The sequence below is a fragment of the Adiantum capillus-veneris genome, chromosome 27 (genome assembly GCF_014529385.1).
Source record: "Adiantum capillus-veneris isolate H3 chromosome 27, ASM1452938v2, whole genome shotgun sequence".
Lineage (NCBI taxonomy): Eukaryota > Viridiplantae > Streptophyta > Polypodiopsida > Polypodiales > Pteridaceae > Adiantum > Adiantum capillus-veneris.
Genome location: NC_140957.1, coordinates 63,348,145 through 63,368,675, shown reverse-complemented (window position 1 = coordinate 63,368,675; position 20,531 = coordinate 63,348,145). Strand labels below are relative to the sequence as shown.

The window sequence follows — 20,531 nt, the reverse complement described above, 5'->3', positions numbered from 1 at the left end:
CATGTAGTGCCTCAATGCTTTGTCTCACATTTAAGGGAGTGGGAGCTAATCCAAATGGCTGCTATGGTATAAAATATGGGTAAGGGCAAGCATGTGAAGGATTGAATACAGTTTGCTCTCTCAAAGAAGAACATGTGTGTGTGTGTGTGTGTGTGTGTATTTTGCAGCACGCCCTTTCTTTTAGCATGATGTCTAAAACTCTTACAAAGAGAAACGATTGAGCATTGCCATCACATTTTAAGGTGCCAATGGTGCCAAATGTACACAAAAAAACAATATGCACCTTATATTAATAACCTGCTTATGGCCAATTGCAAGAGACCTCAACATCCATGCGATGAGTCTTGGTAGATGCAAGTGTACATGCTAGCTAGATTGAGTGCAATCCAACCTGTAAATTTTAAAATTTACCCACATATAGAGACAAAGTTGCTATAGCCATGCAATCACCCCTAGATCACACACCCATCATGAATACTTCCTTTGAGAAGAAAATGACACACTGCTCACCAAATCAATTGTGCATACCAACAGCAAAGTTTTTTCTACTACTATCTGGTGTAATGTTGGCATGTTGGGTCATGGCTGGTACATGCCAACAAATAGCAATTGATGATTTAGTTGACTGTGATGCCCCAAATGCAAGACCAAAACTACACGAGAGAAGCATGGGAGAGTTGCTATCATGACCAATGCCTTGCTTGGTAAGGATAGTGAGAGGGGATGCTAATGCATCTAAAGAGTTCATCGTTCATTGCAAACACTATATCCAAAGAAGGATACCATCTCTCTATTAGTCTAACTAGAGAGCCACTACCACTCACCAGGGTCCCATATCAATTGTGTGAGAGAGACATCTCTAGCCTGCGTCTCTAGCCTAATCGCAAATTCGTTGCCTCCTTAGAGAGAAACATAGGATGTTAAGACAAGACATCATGCGAAGGGATCCCATTACTTAATTCATTCCCAAGAGATCTCAAATTGACCTAATAATTCTTGAACTTAACACACACACACACACACACATAGATAAAGAGAAAGAGGGGGGGACACACTTTCCATGATTAGGAGGAGTATGTTGGAGCTTGACATGATCAACTAGAAGGACATTTGTCCTTGGTCAATCCACAAGAATCTGGAGAGTAACTATCCTTCATTAGTTGTTCGATCTTACACTCGAAAAGGTAGACATAGTGTTGATACAAAAGATAGATTCGTGCTTGGTTAATGTGAATGTGGAGGGCACTTAGACCTTGTGTGTTATCATACATTGTTATTTAGAAAGTAGTTATAGTGGTGGTTGATGCACAAGTGCATTAAAGATCTATAAAAGCTCACATGAGAATCATAGATATTTGCCCACATTTGCCCTCCCTATGAAGGGAAGAAGAACATTGCTTCAATTGACGCACATGTAGCCGCGGCAACGCGCGGGTCACATACTACTCCTTAAGTGTAAAATGTGAAAAGAAAGGGAACTTTCCAGTGTAAAATGTAAGAAAAAAAAGGTGAAAGGGTCACGATGGCTTTTTAAAACAATAAGAGAGTGATAAAATCATTAGGTTGAATTTAACTAGAATTATATAAGATGAAGCATTGCTCATGAATGTCTCTTTATTGAACGACTAAGTTTCCTCCTCGCAAAGAAGCAAATCGAAAATACTAGCAGAAATTTTTAAAATTTGTACGATTTCTGAATTAAGTTCTTAGATATATCATTGATTTTTCTTCCCTTTACCATGGTTTGTTCATTAATATATGTGTGTGTGTGTGTGTGTGTGTGTGTGTGTGTGTGTGTGTGTGTGTTGTGTATATAAATATAAATAAATAGTATAATTAAAAGAAATCATTACTATATATGTGTGAGTATATGCGTATACATATAAATATACATAAGTAAATAAGTATATGTGTGTGTGTACGTGCGTCCGTGTGTGTGTGTGTGTGTGTGTGTGTGTGTGTGTGTGTGTGTGTGTGTGTGTGTGTGTGTGTGCGTGTGTGTGTAGAATTTACTAGAAGTATGCAAGGCACTTTAGCATTCTAAAACAATAGAATTCAAGAGAAGTCAAGCCATGTGATCGGATGTGAAATGAAAGGTGAAATAAAAAGATCCATTTAGTATTTTAAATCCAAAATAACATTTAAAATAAATCTCAATCATCATTGAAAACAATGAAAGTATGCCTAACTCAACTCTCCGCCTTCTTTTAGAAAGCCAAAAAGGGAGCCATGGACTTGCTTTGGTCCATGGCTCCTTTTCTAGCGCTGATAGCCATTTTTCGGCTTTCCATAATTTTCATAGTAAGCTACCTCACCCTACCAAATTCACCCAAACACTATGGCTATCCCTACCATTTCACTGTACATAGGCATGTGTGAGTTACGGGACTTTTTCCATATCTCCTTAAAAACCCTCAGCTAGCTAGTCACTGTGCTAGTTGAGCCAAAAAAATAAATAAAATCAAAAAAATAAAATATATTATGGCCCATTTGTGTGTAAATATTTCATTGTATATATGGCATAAATATAGGGATTTTTTATAATTATTTTGGTATTTTATTTAAATATTTCTACTTAGGTGTGTGTTTTATTAAACCTATGTACACCTTCTTTCATCCTCTTACACCATAAGTATTTTGCCAATGTGTACATACTCTAACCTTATATTTTTTCTTTTATACAAATCAACCCCACATTTTCACCCTCACCCTCGTGAAGACAAAAATTGATTTCTACTCTCTTAGTTACGTTTATTATATTATTTACTTGCATACCTTTTCCTCTTTCACCCAAAATAATACAAAGAGGGACCATATCATATGATTCCAATATCTTTCCATATTTTTATTATTATTTTTACTCATTATTCTAACACCATGTGCTCATTGAGCTAAAGTCCATGAATAGTCCATACACTAGTCCCACCATGTATATATTTCTTTATTCACCAATAATACTCCTCCATGCATGGGTCAAGGGCAACTTGGATTCTTTGTATTATGATATGACAAAGGAGTGGCTCACTCTTGATGCATTGTACAAATTCAACAAAGGAGGGGGCCACTAAAAGACTTTGCAGGCATAAAAACAGGCTTTTTGGTGAGAATTTTGACACCCATCTCCACTCCTAATTTGGAGCGGTTATCAAAAGAGAAAATGTAGCCCACGCTCTGAATAATTACCTCAAATTTTTTCATGATTTTTGGAGCTACCAGCGGTGAGCTATGATTTTTTGAGTGGACCCCAGTCTGCCCACTTTTCTCACAAGTAGCCCATAGTCTTCTCTCACCTCTTTCCACACTTCTACACACACACACACACATATATTTCTCAATCTCTCACTCAAACATGCACCTTCAATGGTTTCTCTCACCTTCTTCACCATTAACCTCTCCTCCTACTCCCATAGCTCTCATATGAGCTCTCCATGTACATACACCATCTCTATGCCTCTCTCTATTATCTCCAAAGTACATTTCCATCTTAACCCTTATATATACATAAATTCAGCATATGTACCATTCTTAACCTCTGCAAATCAAAAGATCTCATCAACGGAATTACCATTTTCATCACGATAATCAACCTTGGCGGCTGTGGCGTAAAGAAGGGAAGACGAAGAAGAAGATCGATAGTCATTTTGAGAACCTACACAAGTAAGTCCAAAACTTCTTCAGGATTCACCATCACAAGGATTTTCTCACTTCATTCAACCATCTTACTTCAACCATCCACCCCATTCTACCCATTGTAAATATATCATTAACTTTCTAGTGATTACTAACACTAACCACTAACATACTAACACAAAATAGCCATTGACCTAACCATAAAAGACACCTCACCTTAAGACATGTGTATAGTAACTCTCTCTCTCTCTCTCTCTCTCTCTCTCTCTCTCTCTCTCTCTCCTTACTTACTTTCACCTTATCTACCATCAATAATGCGCTCTTTTGAGTCCACACCCATGACTCAAGCAGACAAAGAAGGCCCGCAATGTTTTGATATTCAAAAAAATCATAATCCTGATTTGTTAGCTTGCAAATTAGGATTTCCAATAATCTTAATGAGGGGTCTCCAACCTATAAATAGGCCCCTTTCCTTCTTGTAAAACAACTTCCAACATCTCACATAGCACCCCAACACTCTATGTGTGAGGAGAGATTTAGGTGTAGCAACCACTTGTGAGCTTCACTCTTGGTGTGAGAGAAGCCTTCAAGCTACACATTGCAAGTGAGAGAGCGTGAGTGCCACAAATCTCAAAACCACTATTGTATATGCTCCTTCATCATCAATAAATTGAGGTTTGGTGCATCAAAGGCGTGATTCGACGTTCAAATCTTCGTCCTTCCATTTGTGCAATACGGTTTAGTGAATTCAAGGTGACTTGTGTATTTTGGGTTTTTATGGGTTGATCTTGATTTTAGAAAGTGTTTTAGTGTGTTTTTCATTGTCAGTTTTTTGTCCATTGTAAGAGGGTATTGTGGTGAGAGGTCTCCCACACCCTAAGACAGTGTGTGTGTGTGTTTTGGCAATGTTTAGCAATCACTAAGCATTGAGTGAGTTTTGTACAAGCTCTACGATAGCATCATAACGAACCATCTCCATTTGCAAATCACAAATAAGGTATTACACAAGATCCTTTCCTCTCTCTCTTCCCTTTGCTCTAGCTCTCTCCGGTCCATTTCATGTCTGTCTTGGTGTGAGGTTGCTTGTGTGTGTTGTGTGGTGCATCTTCTTGGTTGTGCCAAAATCTCTCTTGCGTCCTAGTTCGCATACCATAACTAGGTGGTGTCCCTATCTTGTTTAGGTTTGGCTGTGGGTTTGTTGTTTTGTTGTGCTTGTGGTTGCCCCAGCCCCAATTGAGCAGCACAGGAGCCTTGAGGGGTGTTTAGAGGTCGCCTCTCTTGTTGCCCGCCCCGGACCACCTCAGCGCTATGGTCCAAGGCTCCCTTTCTAGCGCTAGTGCTTTGGTCCATGGCTCTCTTTTTTGGCTTGCCCAAAGGGCAAGCCGCCCAAAGGGAAACGGCTATAGAGATGCCTTCTTTTTGCTGGCTTTTTTTAAAAAAAAGTTGAGTTGTATTTTCAAGCATTTTTTGAGAGGCCAAAAATCTTGATTAGTTTAAATAAGATAGTGGACACTCATTTAAATGAAGAGTGTGTAAATCTAATAATGGACATGTATTGAATTTTGAAATATAAAATGAGTGCTCATTTATCAAGGAAAGGATGTTGGGCTACCTTTGAAAGAATTAAAAGTTGACAGCTTAAGAGATTAAATGATAAAGCCTTAGAGGCTCCACAAATCCCAAGAGTCACCTTTTCATTTTAAGAAGTTCTTTCACCGGTTGAAACTTGAGGTGATCGACTAAAGTCATTTTTGTGAATTCAAACTTTAAGGAAGGTAGACTAAAGTCATTTTTGTGAATTCAAACTTTAAGGAAGGATCTATCATTACAGGTTTAATATTTAGAGTCTTTTTTTTTTTTTTTAAAGAAATTTTAAACCTAAGTTTAGAACTTAACTATGTAGAACTTTTAAAGTAAGGTCTTCAATGATCAATGAGGACCTAGAGTTTTTTTTTAGAAGGTAAAACTTTGAATTAAAGAAAGTGAAAAGGTTAGATCCTTCCTTAAACCCCGAGATGCTAGAGTTTTAGAACTTAGAACTTTAGAACTTTTAAGATGGGATTTACAGCTTAAAGATCTAGAGTTTTAAATTTGTAAACGGGGCTCTAGAGCTTAAAGATGTAGAATTTTTAAAGTGGGGTCTAAAACTTAGGGTGCAGAGCTTAAGGGTGCTTTTTTAATTCAATTCTTTGCGCTTTTTTTTTTTTAAAGCTTAGAGATGTAGAGATTGATGTCAATTTTTTTGTCAAGGGTTATTTTGCCTATCAAAACAAGTGCTTTAAAAAAACCTCATGTCATTTGATATGCTAGAATCTCAAAACTGCCTGTTATTTTTTGCGTTTATACCCTTGAGTTAACGTTTTATATAGCAAATTATATAAGTTGATCGCATTACACAAAGCATATGAAAGGGGGCTTCAAAAATTGTATGTCAAAAAGAAATTTCTATTATGCCTGGCAGCTTGGTAATTTTATAACTTGTTTTTTTGTATTTTACATTTAAGGAAAGTAAGAGCAAAGGGCTCTTATTTTTTCTTTGAATTAAATCTCTCTCTCTCTCTCTCTCTCTCTCTCTCTCTCTCTCTCTCTCACACACACACACACACACACAATCCCCCACGCATCGCTCTCTACACATTGTTTGGAAAAAAAGTTTTAATGCATTATGATCCGTTAAAATCTGTGTGTGTGTGTGTGTGTGTGTGTGTGTGTGTGTGTGTGTGTGTCACACACACAAATGCACCCCCCTTCTCCACATTGTTTGGAAAAACAAAATTTAAATGTATTTTGATCCGTTTAAATCTCTCACTCTCTCACTCTCTCTCTCTCTCTCTCTCTCTCCAAAACACACACACACACACACACACACACACAGACAAACCCCAATGAATTTTGGACTCGGCGAAATCCAATGTACATACATTAGATCACCCAACTGCATAACCATGTTCTAGAGAGACCGTATTCCCTCTAATATACTTGAAACTATTCCCTTGTACCGATGACACACACTATCTCAATCATTCGACTTCGCTCCCACTCTCCTCGATGTGAAACGAGACACTGAGGCAATGGAAAAGAGTCACATGAACTATGCATATTATGCTCAAGTTTGAGAACATAAATGCCATACACTACTAGAGTCATCAACTTTTCCATTATATGATAGAATATGAAATGCTACAAAAAGGGATGCAATGTGCCAAACGCTCATGCTCATTTCATATCCACCCCCTTCAATGCACAATAATGAGAGAGACAAGATTTGGGAGAGAGAGAGAGAGCACATAAGAAAGTATGGAGATATATGGAGATAGATAAATAGAAACATTACTCAATACATACAAAGAGAGAGATGGCTAAATGAAGACGACGCTCAATACATATATATATATATATATATATATATATAGAGAGAGAGAGAGAGAGAGTTTGGGGGGAGGGATAAATTGTGTGTGTGTGTGTATGTGTGTGTGTGTGTGTGTGTGCGCGCATGCGTGCGCGCGCACGCGCGTGCGCGTGTGCGTGTGTTTGGGAGGAGGGGATAGACAAAGGGGGTGAGAAAGGAGAGGGAGAAAAGAGAAATCAAGAGAGAGAGAGAGAGAGAGAGAGAGAGAGAGAGAGGAGGAGGAGGAGGAGGAGGAGGAGGAGGTGGTGGGGAGCTACCAATTAAGCAAATTAGGGAGAGAGATAGAGACATATAGATAGAGATGGTGCTACCTATGATAGGTAGATAGAGAGAGAGGCACAGTGAGAAAGAATGGAGAGAGAGGCAAAAGATATCATGAGGAGAGATTGTGTGAGAAAGAGAGAGGAAGAGGACGGGGAGACGGGGAGAGAGAGAGAGAGAGAGAGAGCGAGAGAGCGAGAGAGAGGTTGGAGGTTGAGAGAGGATGGGGGGTTGAAAGTTGGGGGGTCAATGTGGAGGAGCAGTAGAGGTTGTGGTGGCTCAAAGAAAAGTCACTTGACGTTGGTGGCAGAGGCGGCAATGGGCGGCATTTGGTAGTAGTGAGCGTCAAGGTGGAGGAGGGAAAACAGATCGCTTATTATCCTTCCCCTACCACTTCTACCTAATCAATGAGAAATGACAAGGGAAAAAAGCTCGCTTCACTAAGCTGGCTTATTATCCTTTCCCTACCACTTCTACCTAATGAATGAGAAATGACAAGAGGATTTATACTTGCTAGTCTCACCTAAATGCTTCAATCCCTAGAAAGAAAGGCACAATGTTTGAGAGAATTGTCCTCCTTGGGAACATAGTGGGACTCTTCTCTTAAGGGACCTAGCTCCAATGCAATGTGCCAAATGCTCATGCTCATGCTCATTTCGTATCCACCCCCTTCAGTGCACAATAATGAGAGAGACAAGATTTCGGGAAGGGGGGGGGAGAGAGAGAGAGAGAGAGAGAGAGAGAGAGAGAGAGAGAGTGTGTGTGTACATAAGAAAGTGTGGAGATATATGGAGACAGATAAATGGAAACATTACTCAATACATACAAAGAGAGAGATGGATAAATGAAGACGATGCTCAATACATACGGGCAGAGAGAGAGAGAGAGAGAGAGAGAGAGAGAGAGAGAGAGAGAGTGGGAGGAGGGGATAGACAAAGGGGGTGAGAAAGGAGAAATCAGGACAGAGAGAGAGAGAGAGAGAGAGAGAGAGAGAGAGGAGGGGAGCTACCTATTAAGAAAATTAGGGAGAGAGATAGAGACATATAGATAGAGACATTTTGGGGTGGGGGAGGGGGGATCTCATCGCTATGCCACCTCAATCTCTTTCTCCATGGTTCCATGTCATGAACATGAATGTACCGTTAAATTTATGTATCTCATATGAACTTGCCTAATTTTTAGCCTATTTATTTAATTAGTTATTTCCATGTATTTGACATGATTTATTTGGGTTGGGTCGCAATTTTGTATGGAAAGTATATGAGGGCCCCTGGGGGGACTATCACTTTGTATCCATTTGATTGCAGTTAATATTTTGCAATCGAAATCTTTGCTTGTCAATATTTCTCTATTCTCTCTCTTTCACTCTTGTACATATCTACTGCCGCAATTGTGTCACATCTATGCTTCTATATTGTACTATTTTGACATGTACTTGAAAGCATTCACAATTGCACATGGGATCAATTAAAGGTGACTTTTTTTGTTATACTTGTACACTTCATTTACATAAATAGTATCAAATCAAGGTATATGCTCTTATCTTTTATATCCTTAGTTTATGACAAGCTAGTATCAATCTCTTTCTTATCTTGATGGTATCAATCAATTTAGAGGCTTACGATAACTTAAAAGATTACAAGAAACTAGTTACTTATGTGATAGAGTAGTTCAAGACCATTGGAAAAGGTTTTAGTGTTATTCTTACACCATGATCAATGAATGTGGTTGCTGGTGGGAAACAAATCGAACACTCATTACATGCTTGTAGCTTTGGACATGTCAAATTTACAACAAGACATCACACAATGAATCATGCAGCACACAATGTAAGCTACGGGTAACTAGACACCCACTTAGACACAATCAAGCTAATACTCTTGCTTCATGTGTTGTTTACAAAAGTTGTTTGTACACATGCTATGAGTCACAGGTATCAACCTTGGTCAAATTTGAGCTAAAAGTAAATAATCGTGATTATTTACTTCAAGCCTAAAATGAACATTTTTTCACTTTTTCAATGGACAATCTTTTCAGGAGCTATTTTAAACCTATGAATCAAGTCAAAACTTAATTTGGCCTAAAATGTCAAGAAAAAGTAAATAATCTAAATTTTTGCAAACTCTTGAAATTTTTACCTCAATGTGTCCTTGACCTTACCCACTGCTTCATACAACTTTTTCAACATACTCTCGAGTTAGATTGAGTGATTGGCAGTCTTTTCATACTATTTCTGGTCTTAGAGCTGAAATTCTGCAACTTCAAATAACAACTCACAATGATTTCTTCAGAGAGAGCAATGTTTTGAAATCCACCTCGGATTCTACTTATCGTACTCCTAGGTTTTACTACAATGGGGTTGTGGAAAGTGTCCACAACTGCCTTGAATTACACTCTCTTCGGTGGATACTCTACTGGAGGTTTCTCCAAATAGGCCTTGGTTTCCTAGTATACGACTAGATCTAAGGTTCATATAGACTTGTGAAGCCCTGGATAGAGTATTTATCGTTGGATTGACTTGTTATCAGCTTTTTCCACTTGACTTGATTGCAACTTCTATCAAGCCGTTGATTCCTTGTCTGCAACCTGATTCCTGTATCATTTTTTATCAAATTAGCTATTCTTTCACAAAGATTGTATAGGTTTTTTTAACTGTTGTGATTGGTCTTTGTGTATCACTTTAAATAAAGCTAATGGAGTCAGCAGTTGAGATTTTCAAATTCTACTTTTGCAAAAAAATCACAGGCTAATCTGTAACCTGAAAACTGAGTGAACATGTACCAATTTGGATCCGATTGTACCCAATTTTTTTCGTTGGCTTTGTATTATGTTGGTTTAACACTGTACAAGTTCAAAAGTAAAAATTGGTGTCTCTGTGTAGCAGTAGTAAATAATCGTGATTATTTACTTTTCTTAGTTTTTTGCACTTTTTGGCTTGATTTACCAAGTGTATAACTTGTTAAGATCCCTGGACAAGTTTTACTAAGTTTGGATAAAATTTGTTCAAGTTTAGCAACTATTTTATGTCCGCAGACTCGGTTTTCAAGAATCTGACTTACGTCTCACTTTTGTGATCCAAATTTCACCAAAATTGATTTGTGTGGTCTACTTGATATCCTTGACCTTGTGGTATAGTCAAATGTGCAAGAATTCCAATTTTTGAAGAAGTAAATAATCATGATTACTTACTCTAGCTAATTATTTTCAAGTTTTTGTCCCAATCTTGACAGAGATCTATTAAGCACTTCAACTTAAGCTCTTTAGCCAAGTTTCTTCAAGTTTGGACAATTTTTTGTAAAATGGTCATCAGTTTTCTGTCCGCAGATTGACTTTGCAAATTTGGTCACAATTTTCAATCCAATGATCCAAATCTTACCAAATTTGTTTTATGGGCTTATTACAAAAACATGATAAAACTAGTGGTATGCTAGCTTGGTAAAAAATTTTGAAAAATGGGACATTAGTAAATAATCACGATTATTTACTTTTAGTAAATTTTTGCATCTTTTTGGTCAATTGAGCATGTACACATGTCTATCACATCAATATAACCTATGAATCAAGTTTCATTGAGTTTGATCAAAAAAAATTCCAATTTACACTCAAGTTCCCGAAAGTCAATACTTTTTACCTAGTTTTTGGTCAATTTAGTGATCCAAATTCTATGTGCCTTTACAAAATTTGTTTGTACACATGGTATGAGTCACTGGTATCAACCTTGGTCAAATTTGAGCTAAAAGTAAATAATCGCGATTATTTACTTCAGGTCTAGAATGAATATTTTTTGCACTTTTTCAATGGACAGTTTTTTCAGAAGCTATTTTAAACCTATGATCAAGTCAAAACTTAATTTTGCCTAAAATATCAAGAAACAGTAAATAATCTGAGTTATTGCAAACTCTTGAAATTTTTACCTCAATGTGTCCTTGAGCATACCCACTAATTCATACAACTTTTTAAACATACTCTCCAGTCGGATTGAGTGATTGGCAGTCTTTTCATGCTATTTCTGGCCGTAGAGCTGAAATTATCCAACTTCAAATAACAACTCACAATGATTCCTTTAGAGAGAGCAATGTTTTGAAATCCACTTCGAATTCTATTTACCCTACTTCTAGGTTTTACTGCAATGGGGTTGTGGAAAGTGTCCACAAACACTCGTTTTCTTGTCTTTTATGGTTTCCTGAGCATTGATCTTAAGACTTGTCTCGTCCATCAATCATTCTCAAAATCCTAACCTAGTTCTACAACCCTAAAGGTACTCAACAAGTACGAATACTTCGAAGCTACCTCTACACAGCAAAAGACGACAATCTTAAGCGATGCGGTTTCTAAAAAGAAAGTTTTTACTCTATAAGATCCTAAAGGAAGTTCAAGGATAACTTCACAAGACGCTCTTGTTTTTTCCTAGTTTAAGTATGTTTGATCCCCGGAAACGTTGCCAAATGTGGGATGGGTGTATAACCTCACTCCTATCTTAATGTGAAGATTTAGCAAGAACCAAGATTAAATTGTCAATCCATGGGACGAAGCTGACTCGAATAGTACATAGAGGCTACAAGAGGTTGTCAATCTCTCGGAAAACAACAAACAACTCACATATAACTCAAGCTACACTCAAGTAACTGAAATCACCAAAAGTCAATCGCTCATCGGCAAACAAATCACATTCGTTACAGTATCAAATGACATGAAAACGTAATGAAACTTCTAGGACGTGCTTATAAGACCCAAGCACACATGATTATGGTCTCAAATCCCACTTTAGGTCAAATATAAAAATCACGATTATTAACAGCAGTGGATTTTTTACCTAGTCGTTTTCGACCCAGAATGCATCTAAATGCTTAGCAATGATGCCCCAATACCCTGCCTATGCTTAGTTTTTTATTTTAAAGTGTAAATTCCTACTTATGATGAAATTAGGCCGCGGGTCGGCAACGCCAAAAGCTTCAAAATACCATGAAATGCTTACGTCAATGCGTAAGGCTCTTACTGCTGTTGCAATGCAATCGACACGACTGCAATGTGGCAATCGAGGAGGGAGTAGGAAGCGCGAGAAGGAGAGAAGTGAGCATCGTTAGCTCCCACTGTGTATTTCGTTATCCAAAACTTAAAATAACTTACAAAAATTAGCTTTTATACCTTAGCTAAGTTTTTTGGTGGTCAAAACTAATAATCTGGGAGCTCTATTAAAGATGGGTAAAGACATATTAATAGAATCTGGAAGCTTGTAGCCCCGGCTCATCAATTACAAACTTTATCTGTAAATTAGGAGTTACAGTATTCTCGATTTATCAAAATAATAAGTGTTTTTACAATGAGAGCTCCAAAAAATGATATCCGAATCGGCTTACTGCTAACACCATTATACTTAATTAACTTGGGATGAACAATATGTTTGCGAGAGAGAGAGAGAGAGAGAGAGAGAGAGAGAGAGAGAGAGAGAGAGAGAGAATTAGAGAACTTGAAAACAATTGAGGATCGGATTTATGTGGAGCCGGTCCACCCTCCCATCAAGAGAGACTTGGTATAATACAATCTTTGTGTTCCTTGTGACCTAGGTGATGCAATGTTATATCCCCAAGCACACCCCTTGCTTGCTTTGGTTGACCCCTCCTTTTTGCTCAAGCTTGAAGCTCATTGGACCCCTCTAAGGCTACCCAATCACATGAATAATGCATTTCAAGCAACATGGGTAGCATTGGGACAAGTGTCCTCCTTACGTCTTTGACAGAGAGCTTGAAAATATCTAGATATTTGTTTAATTCAAATAGAAGCTCATTGGACCCCTCTTTAGCTAAGAAAATAGGATTCAAGCACACCATGTGGCTAAGCAGGCGGAGAGTTTGACATGTGTCCATGTGCCCCTTGAGAAAGGGGGTGCCCTTTGGATGAGTGGGAGGTCAAAGATTCCCCTAACTTTGGTGCTTTCTCCCTCCTTTGTAGGGTCTCTTTTTTACTCAATCACCTTACCCCCCATGCATGGGAAGCTTCTCAAGCACCTTCCTCATCAAGCACGACAAGCACCTCAAGCACCTTAGTCAGCAAGCACGACACAGTACTCATCAAGCATGACAAGCACCTCAAGAACCTTACTCATCAAGCATGACAAGCACCTTAGTCACCAACAAGCATGACAAGCACATCAAGCTTGGTCCACCTCAAGCACAGCCCTAGCTTGCCTTAGGTATAAGGACTTCTAACAGTAACCTTTGGAGGTCTTTAATGAAGCTAACCCTAAGGTCTTTTAAGCTCCATTAGATGCACGTTGCTCTTTGATAGACTATCTCTTTTTGGACCCCTATTGAGATGTAACCATCTCTCCTCTTAGTCCCCTGCTGAGATAAGTCTAGAAGCACTTATTACACATTGGTCTTTGGTAGAGAATCTCCTCTGGACCCCTATATAGATGTAACCATCTCTCCTCTTGGTCCCCTGTTGAAATAAGTCTAGAAGTACTTATTACACATTGCTCTTTGGTAGACAATCTCCTTTTGGACCCCTAGTAAGATGTAACCATCTCTCCTCTTGGTCCCCTCTTGATATAAGTCTAGAAGCACTTATTACACATTGCTGTTTGGTAAACAATCTCTTTTCGGGCCCCTATTGAAATGCAACCATCTCTCTTTTTGGTCCCTTTCTCAGATAGGTCTAGAAGCACATGTCTCTATTCTAACTCTTGTTCCCATTTATTCTCCCACATTAAATGATCAATTTAATATGAGAAAATCATTTGGGTTAGCTAGATATTAGATCTTATGACACCCTTTCTCTGGAGAGATCCCACTCCCATTATGTCTCTCTCTCTCTCTCTCTCTCTCTCTCTCTCTCTCTCTTCTCTCTCTCTCTCTCTCTCTCTCTCTCACCATGGACATAGAGAGAGAAGGAGGAGAGAGAGAATATAGTAAAGGCGATATGTATGTGTATAAGGAGTAGAGAGAGAGGGTAGTGGACAATAGGGGTCTAGAGAGAGGGGGCGGGGTTTGGGGGGGTGGGGGGGGGGGGGGGGGGGGGGGGGGGAGGGAGAGAGAGAGAGAGAGAGAGAGATTCAATATGCGGATGCATAGTTTACCAAAAAAATTCATGATTAAGAACTGAGAATTTTCTTAAACTTTCAACAATTCATTGGTGATTACACTAAAACTTGTGAAATTTTGCTGATTTTTTAAGAGGTTAGTTCGACATCTTCCCAAGATTTTGTGATTTTAACCAATTATAAATACATCGTTCCCAAAGAGTTGGTCTAACGGTAAGGCTTGGCCTCTCAACTTATAGGTTGTGGATTCAAATCCCTCGTTGGTCACACTCTAAAGAGACACCTTGTGCTCACGTAGTGTTCACATTGCTAGGGCCCTTGCCCTTGGACACTCGAGTGCATCCTCCTCCTGGGATTAGTCACCCGAGGAGGAGGTTCCTAGCTGGCTGCTACAAGTTCTCCTATCATTCCCAACATGTGGTGCATCAATTATGTGGCCATGGTGATTTCTACGCATGGCTCTTGTCTGATGGTACATGGCCCTTGCCCGACTATGTAACATGGCTAATATTTGGAAGGGATAAGCACCTCTCCTTGTGGGCCCTCTCATGTGTCAAAAAAGAAATCATCAAAACTTGATTTTTTTACAAACATTGTGTCAATGTGTGTGTGTGTGTGTGTGTGTGTGTGTGTGTGTGTGTGCGTGCGTGCGCGTGCGCATGAGAGAGGGGGGGGGGGGGGGAGGGGGGAGGATCGCATAACAATGTATGTATTTTTTTCAAGGCAAGCTTGAAATCTATCTGAGATTTTAAAATTTTACACTATGCAGATGGGTGTGCATGCACGTGTGTGTGTGTGTGTGTGTGTGTGTGTGTGTGTGTGTGTGTGTGTGTGTGTGTGTGTGTGTGTGTGTGAGAGAGAGAGAGAGAGAGAGAGAGAGAAGGAAGAAGAGGAAGAGAATTTTAGCGTGGTAGGAAAATATCGCAAGAGACCTCAAAGGTCTATGCAGCAACAATTGAGTTTAAGACCTAAAGGGTTTGTGTGTGTGTGTGTGTGTGTGTGTGTGTGTGTGTGTGTGAGAGAGAGAGAGAGAGAGAGAGAGAGGAGAGAGAGAGAGAGATTTTATTATCGTCATTGGAGGTCAAACATGACCTATGGGACCAAAGTTACATGTGATGTAGTATGTGTATGGTTGATGAGTGACTCTCAATGCTCCAAAATTGTGGTGATGAGAGTCACAATGGAGAGCCCACAGTGTGGTGGCCGGGAGAGGAAAGTGTGTAGGTATAAGTCATGGTTGAAAATATGAGAGAAGCAAGTTTGGAAGTGACCAAAAGCTGAGCACTCTAGTAGAGAGAGAGAGAGAGAGAGAGAGAGAGAGAGAGAGAGATTTAATTCAAACTAAAAGTAAGAGCTCTTGGCTCTTACCTTCTTTAAGTGTAAAATGTGAAAACAAAGGGAACGTTTCTTAAGTGTAAAATGTGAGAAAGAAAAAGGTGAAAGAGTCACGATGGCTTTCTAAAACAATAAGAGAGTGATGAAATCATTAGGTTGAGTTTAACTAGAATTATATAAGATGAAGCATTGCTCATGAATGTCTCTTTATTGAACGACCAAGTTTCCTCTTCGCAAAGAAGCAAATCGAAAATACTAGCAAAAAATTTAAAATTTGTATCAATTTTGAAATAATTTCTCAAATATATCATTGATTTTTCTTCCCTTTACCATGGTTTGTTCATTAATATATATATAGATATAAATATATAAATAAATAGTAAAATAAAAATAACTCATTACTATATATGTGTATCTGTGTATATGCGTATACATATAAACATATATAAGTATATATGTGTGTGTGTGTGTGTGTGTGTGTAGAATTTACTAGAAGTATGCAAGGCACTTTAGCATTCTAAAATAATAGAATTCAAGCCATGTGATCGGATATGAAATGAAAGGTGAAATAAAAAGATCCACTTAGTATTTTAAATCCAAAATAACATTTAAGATAAGTCGCAATCATCATTGAAAACAATGAAAGTATGCCTAACTGAACTCTCCGGCTTCTTTTAGAAAGCCAAAAAGGGAGCCATGGACCTCCTTTGGTCCATGGCTCTTTTTCTAGCGCTATGGTCTAGGGCTCCCTTTCTAGCACTAGTGCTATGGTCCATGGTCCCTTTTTTGGCTTGTCTAAAGGGCAAAGGCTTTAGAGATGTCTTCTCTTTTTTATGGCTACAACAGAAAAAAGGTTGAATTGTATTTTCAAGCATTTTTTAAGAGAAAAAAGGTTGAATTGTATTTTCAAACATTTTTTAAGAGGCCAAAAATTTTGATTGGTTGAAATAAAATAGTGGACACTCGTTTAAATGAAGAGTGTGTAAATGTAATGATAGACATGTATTGAGTTTTGAAATATGAAATGAATGCTCATTTATCAAGAAAAGGATTTTGGGCTACCTTTGAAACCATGAAAAGTTGACAGCCTTAGAGCTTAAATGATAAAGCCTTAGAAGCTCCACGAATCCCAAGAGTCACCTTTTCATTTTAAGAAGTTCTTTGAGGTTTCACCGTTGAAACTTGAGGTGAGAAACTAAAGTCATTTTTGTTAACTCAAACTCTCAGAAGGATCTATCCTTTACAGCTTTAATCTTTAGAGATTTTTTATTTTTATTTTTAGAGATTTTAAAGCTAAGTTTAAACTTATAGATATAGAACTTTTAAAGTAAGTCTTCAATGATCCAATGAGGACTTAGAGTTTCTTTTTTTGGAAGGTAAAACTTTGAATTAAAGAAAGTGAAAAGGTTACATGGACCCATAGGTAGGGGAGGGTCACTTCCAAGATGCTAGAGTTTTAGAAATTAGAACTTTAGAGCTTTTAAAGTGGGATTTACAACTTAGGGATCTAGAATTTGTAAACGAGGCTCTTAAGCAGTGCTCGAAAAAAACTTAGATTTTTAGTCTTATGAAACCTCCAACTATGAAAGGAAGCCGGTTTTTTTTTTATTTTTCTAATTAAAAAAACTAGAAAACTTATAAACATCGGTAAATTAAGTTTATCCTTAAATTTTGCACTTCAAGAACCTACTATCCGAAAATTTTCAAAGTGAGAAAAGAGAGAAAAAGAGATTTTCTTGCAAAATTTACATCCAGTGTGATTAAAACCTAATTTTAGATGGTTTCTAGATTGAGCAATACAAAAGGTAGAGAGCCAAAAAAAATTGTTCATTGACATAAAAGAATAAACATTAAAACTTGTATGACATTCAAATAAGAGTAACTTTTGAGAGCAAAACTGTCATTAAATTTGAATATTATTGATTACAAAGGAAACAAAGTGACTATTGGCAAGCATTAGCTACATAGAAAAAATCATAGCGAAAGAGAGCTCTTCTTCCATCTCAAAAAAAAAAAAAAACAACCTTTAAGTGAACAAAATTCAAGGTCATAAGAGCCAATAAACGACCTATTGGCATAGAAGATTAGACATTAGAAGTTAAGACTTAAAAGGCATTGAAATAAAGAGTAACTTTTGCGAGAGCAAAATTTTGATTAATTTGAACATAATCGATTACAAAGCGAGACAACGAGATTAATGTAAAGTGGGCAACCAAAATTCTATTGAAAAGAGAGAGATACATATGAAAGCTCATAGCGAGAGAGCTTTTCTCTTATCTCAAATCAAAGAACAAAATTTGATCCATTTTTTCTCGGCCGAAAACCTAGAGAGAAATTATCATAAAAGAAAAGTAAAAATATACCCAAAGATTACAAAGTTTAGAATAATTTTTAAAAAAATGAAAACTTACAATCTATTCTTCAATGGAGCTAAATGCATGTCTTGAGGTCTTTGCATCATCCCGCCACATTGCAATCGCTCCATCAAAATTAAACTCGTCCAATGGAGGTCCTTCAAGAGAAATTCTCATCAAAGTACGCATGCTCTTAGTAGCAAGAGAATTTCTAAGCTTGGATTTGATTATATTTTGGATGCTAAAACCTCGCTCACAAATAGTTGTACTACAACATTGCACCAATGCTATTTGAGCAAGCACTAGTAATGATGCATACTTTTCTCTCAAAGTTTCATTGCTACCAATGTAGCACCATGTGTTTTTGAAGTTCCACCCCTTCCACTCATTGTATGCTTGATATTTAAAAGTTTGAAATTTCTTTCTCAACAAAAATGGATCAACTAAACACTCAACAACTTTCCCCCCTTTCAAATTTTTGGTTTGTCCATAAAACTTTATAATCTCCTCAATTGCATCGCCTCCAATATTTTAAGATCCTTTCGAAAATCTTTTGTAGGAGGGTAGCAACAAGGGGACAAAAGTTTAAAATGGCTCAAAATAGAAGTATCCTCAAATCTCTCCTTCAAATTCTCAATGATATGCTTTGTGAAAGTCTTTTGAAAAGCTATCGCATTTTCAAGGTCAGAGCCACTTTTATCTCTAGTAAGTTGAATGCTTCTAAAGTTTGAGCCTCTCATAGAGGACCTCAATTCATACAAAAGTTCTTTGGATGGCCCATAATCGGGAATTATGGGATATCCATAGCCATCTAACTCTTAAGGCATTAAGATCAATGCTAGGTATCATCACAAATTCAGTCTCCATGGCTATTATCTCGGCATCCACTATCCCAGAGATAGCAATCACATCAACATAGTTACATTGAAAGAGCTTACTAAGACTTGTCAAATGAGAAAATAAATCACCCAAGAAATGTGAAACATACACAAAGGAAAATGAAGATATTTTCTCAAAAATACTTGGTTTTTCTTTTTTAAAGTACTCAAGCAATGGTTCAAGCAATTCACAAAATTTCAAGAGCACTTTATGTCTACTCAACCATCGGATTGTGTGTATACCCTCTATCTTAAGAGAAGGTAAATCAAACTCATCTTGCAAAGATTTTAACTTTTCTAAGCGACCCACACTTCTTCTAAAATGAGTAGCCACTTCATTCAAAGTAGCATCAACATACACTGCAAATGGAAAATCACTTATGGTGTTACTAGCACATAAATTAGTGCGGTGAGCTACACAATGCATGGAAGTCAAAAAAGGATATGCATCTTTAAATTGTGTGGCTACCCCTATTTTTTTCCCAACCATAACGGATGCTCCATCCGAACCAAAGCTTACTAACTTTTTTTCATCCAAGCCAAAATCTACCAACAATTTTTTCAATGAGGCAAACAATCCAAGAGACGTTCGGTCATCTACCTCTAAAGGATCAAGAAATGATATTTTTGGCTCATTGTCTTTTATATAAGAAACATATACAATCAAATGTTCCTCTATAGAAATGTCCGTTGATTCATCTACCATGATGCCAAAGAATGGAGATTGACGAACATGTGTCATATACTCTATTTCAAGACCCTTTCCAATGTAGTGCACAAACTAAACACATGCTTTATCATTTTTATACATGTTTTCGGGGATATTTGGAGTATTACATTCTCTAAGAAATTCAAGTGTGGGAACATATTTGGTGTATGCAAGGTCATTTATGGCAACAAAATAAGAAACTCTAAATAAATTTTTCATGCTATCCCCAATGTCTTCAAAATGCCTAGTAACACCGACTTCAAAACTTTTCTTCCCACTATGCAATGCCCATGCAAGTGCTTTGTGTCTTTTTGATCCTCCATGATTCATTAAGGCACTATGTTGTATATTAATTGCCCCATCAGTCCCAAATTCACTTTTACAATGTTTGTCAGTTTTACAAAAAGAACAAAACATCTTGGCTTGAACCCTATCAAACTCAACCCACTCAAATTCAAATTTCCATTTATCATTCCACGAAGTTCGAGCTTTTTTACGCCTTTTGGCTTCCTCTATACCGACATTTTCAACCTCTACATCATCCACATCATTATCATCAAGCACAAGTTCAATTTTTCTTTTTCCTTTTTCATTGCTAATGTTAACTTGCTTTGAAAACCCAGCATAGCAAGAAAAGATTTTTGCTTAGAGGAATTTGAGGCCATAAGAAAACTTTTACAAGAGAAATTTGTTGGATGTGGTAGCTCCTAATCGAAAGATAATCCGAGAGATCTTACACCTTTAGCTTGGTGCGCGAACACATATCAAATAGTTTGAAAAGCAATCCAAGCCTCCAAGTTGATCTGCATGGAAAGGTTGTCCATAAGGTAAAACTAAGATTCATAAAGTTCTAAAAGAAATAAGAGGACACATTGCTGTAAAGTTGAAGTGACTGAAAGCAAAAGACTTGGAATAA

General features: G+C 37.6%; 1 pseudogene; it reads right to left on the bottom strand.

Annotated features, from left to right (window-relative positions):
• Positions 1 to 18,088: 18,088 nt before the first annotated feature.
• Positions 18,089 to 19,794, bottom strand: LOC147422093 (uncharacterized; annotated as a pseudogene).
• Between the last annotated feature and the right edge of the window lie 737 nt (positions 19,795 to 20,531).